This window comes from Diabrotica virgifera, chromosome 2 (assembly GCF_917563875.1).
Source record: "Diabrotica virgifera virgifera chromosome 2, PGI_DIABVI_V3a".
Lineage (NCBI taxonomy): Eukaryota > Metazoa > Arthropoda > Insecta > Coleoptera > Chrysomelidae > Diabrotica > Diabrotica virgifera.
This window is the reverse complement of record NC_065444.1, coordinates 46,786,597-46,790,640: the sequence shown is the minus strand read 5'-3', so window position 1 is coordinate 46,790,640 and position 4,044 is coordinate 46,786,597.

Here is a 4,044-nt window from a genome sequence, read left to right as displayed (position 1 = left end):
ATTGCTGTAGAGAAAGAACATGTTTCATACCTATTTATCTGTTTAACAACAGAATTTGCTACATTTGTATTTTGTACTGTTCTCGTTCCCCATAGTCTTGTACTTTCTGGACATTGATCTGGATTAATATATTCTTCACCTACTTCTATATACTAGCCTTTATGATACAATAATCCAGTTCTGTTGCCTTCTCCTTCTATGTATGGAGTGGCCAGAGGCGGCTTTACATATTGTGCAGGGTGTGCGGTGCACACGGACGCCGGGATGTTGGAGGCGCCAAGCGCCAAAGAGCGGGTCCTTTACTTTGTTTCAACATAAAATATGAGTAAAATTTAATAAAAAATTTTGGCTTGGTAAAAGGTATATTAGTTTAAAAAGCCCCTATAGGGCTACAAACATAGAAACAAAACGTTTTCGCTCTGTAGCAAGAGCATCATCAGTGTTACAAGAACATGGTGAGCCAACCAAAAAATACACAGGTCAAAGCCTTTTAAAAACAGACTAAAAGTCTTATATAGTTGCCAACATGGCAAAATCCAAAGGATGGATAAAATTCCTATGGCTACGGCCCTGTTGCCTGTCACCTGTTGTAACATAATGACCTAATGTTACCTTTTGACCCACTTACCACGTGTGGGAGTCATATGTTGCCTTAGGGCCAAAATAAATTTTCCCAAAAACTTCTTGAATGCTAAAATATAAATAATTTTCTTTTGTTATTATAATTACATTTGTTATGATAAAATTAAGTAAGATGAGTTAAGAGGGTACAAAATGGGCGATAGAGAGATAAAAATACCCTGTTACGCTGATGACACCGTGTTAGTAACAGAGTGCGAAGACCTACAAAGATTACTGCACGAATACAACATTAACACAAAAGAAATTAATATGAAAATATCAGCCAAAAAACAAAAAGCTTAGTAATATCCAAAGAACCAATAAGATACAAATTGGAGTTAGACAATAAAATTATACAAGAAGTAATGACTTTCAAATACACGGGAATTAATCTATCAGCCGACAACAATATCGGAGAAGAGGTAGAAGACCAAATAATTAAAGCCAGTAGAACGGCCGAATAATTAAATGACACAATTTGGAAAAACAAACACCTAATAGTGGAAACAAAGGCCCAAATAAGTCAGTTATTAGACCAGTTATGATTTACACGGCCGAAAAAAGAACAGAAAAGAAGAGTGGAATCAACACATAAGCAGGATGTCTGAATCAAGGATAGTAAGAATAGCCAGGGACAAGTCACCGTTAGGCACAAGAAGTATAGGACGCCCAAGGAAAAGATTGAATGCAAATTTAGGGACAGAATGAAAGGCACCGTTGAAGAAAAACAGGCAGTACCGCCTATCTAAAAAAGAAAATTAAGTAAGAGTATGTTGAAATAATTAAAATTTAAAAAAATAGTTTAAAAATATTACAAGAAAAAAGTACTAAGTACTTATTTGTTAAAACCCTTTGAAAACCAGGTTTTATCTAAGCTGTATCTTATAATCCTACTGACTGCGCCATACACAACCTCCAATTGAAACAGTAATGCCAGTCACTAATAGGACGAATTGATTTGAGTGATGGCCGCTGCGCGATCTTCTACTCGTCGCCATATATCATCCCTATGAGCGGAAGCACCGCGTAGGGAAAAGGGGGCAAGTGACGTCACGGGCTCGTGGCCGTTCGTCATTTCTACGACGCTGCCGGCCCGTCGCCTGCGGTACGTATACATCATTGTTTCCATGCATGTTTGTTGTGCGTATGAAGTTTTTATTGGCACGAAAGTGATAAACACATACTAACAAGTTGGGGATTATGGATCGTTTGACGACCGCATTTTTTGGTATAAACATTTTTATTATGAAACATATAATGACAGCGTGACCAATTTCATTTTTTTTTATTTAAATAGACAACATCGTATCCATCCAATTGTTATTAGCGACATTCCCATTCCGGTAATATTTTTGTAGAAATTAAATTTTTTGTAACATGTTTATACCTACATTTTAAGTAACCTAATAAATTAACCGGGACAGAATTGTGATCTAGTAATGCTTTCAGGTTATTTGGAAAACTGTAAGAATATCTTTGAATTACATATTGACAGTCTATCAAGAAGTTCTGAATACTGTCTACTGTATTGTGGTAGGGAAGCCCAAGCGGGAATTTTTGCAGTTACTCGAGCGCGTCAGATTATTACATGGGGAGAAACCTTGTAGCCTGAAAATGTACCTCTACCATATATTGGCTCTGAATGCAGGGGAGTGCATTAAGGGGGGGGGGGGGGCAAAAAAAAATCTATCCTTAGAAAAACTCGAAATCGTCAGATTAAGATAAGGTAAGTTAAGTAGATGCAAAACAGTGTATATTTAAAAAATCTGACGATTTGAGCGGGGCGTAAAGAAATGGGTGAGTCCCAAAGTTTCACAAGAAAAATCGAATATTTCGCGAGATGAATGACAGATCGAAAAACTAAAAACTAAGTTCTCAATATTTTTCAAAAATCTATCGAATGATACCAAACACGACTTCCAACGAAGAGTAGTGGGGGTAAATTTAATATTTTAAATAGGAATCCCGCGATATTTCGCGAAATGAACATCTTCTTCTTCTTCTTTTTCTTCTTATTCTTCTTCTTTTTATATAGACATTACTCTGTCTGTTTTTCAATGTGCCTCCAGTAGGTTGTCATTCCATCTTTTTCGTGGTCTTCCCACTGATCGTCTTCCTATTGGGGACCCGTCTCTCGCCGTCCTTACTACTCTATTTGTTGTCATTCGGCTTATGTGGTCGTTCCATTCTACTCTTCTGCTTTTCACCCAGTTATTAATATTGTCCACCTTGCATCTCCTTCGTAGATCTGCACTTCTAGCTCTATCCCACAGCGTCTTACCATCGATTTTTCGCAATGTTTTCATCTCTGCTGTTTCTAGCATTCTTTTTGTCCTTTCTGTATCAGGTCGTGTTTCTGTCGAAATGAACATCAGATAGAAAAACTGGAAAATATAGTTATTCAATATTTTTGAAAAATCTATTGAATACCACCAAACACGACCCCCCACCTCCTTGGAGGCGGGGTGTCCAAGGAGGCGGAGGGCGTGTTTGGTAGTATTCGATAGATTTTTCAAAAATATTGAATAAGTATATTTTGCATGGATATCTCTAGTACAATCATACCAAGATCCGGCAAGAGAGGCCATTCCCATGACCACAGGGCCTCCCAGTTAGTTAATATGGAAAATCCCTGTGAAATACCCAATAACACATCTTTAAGAAAAATCCACACGAATTGTCTGAAGAGGATATCCACTTGGAACGTTAGGACGATGGCTCAATCAGGAAAAATCCAAAGCGCAATCAAAGAAATGGAACGCATGAACATAGCAATAATGGGCACAAGCGAAATGAGGTGACCTGACTCAAGTTATTGTGACATAGAAGACTACAGAATATGCTATTCAGGATCAGAAAATGGTAAATATGAAAATGGAGTTGGAATTATCACACATAAAAGTATAGCCAAACATGTCAACAACTTCATACCAGTAAATGATAGAATCCTCCTGTTACAAATAAATACGTCACCGGTGAATTCAAACATCATTCAAGTCTATGCACCCACAGAAGACCATAGTGATGAAGAAATATCAGAATTCTACAAACAAATAAGCAACCTTATAAGAGATATACCGAGACACGAACTCTTTATAGTCATGGGAGATTTCAATGCGAAAATAGGTAACGGAAAAAAAGGGCAACATATTGGTCCACATGGATTAGGAGAGAGAAATCAACGCGGAGAAACAATGAGTACCTTTGCAGCTGAGCATGACTTAATCGTGCTAAACACATTTTACAATCTACCACCTAGACGCCTGTATACGTGGAAATAGCCTAGAGACAACGGAGAAGACGTTATTACCTATAAGAAATCAAATAGACTATATGCTTGTTAACAAAAGATATCGAAATAGTTTCAACAGTGTTAAAACCTACCCAGGCGCTGATATTTAATCTGACCACAATCCTTTAGTG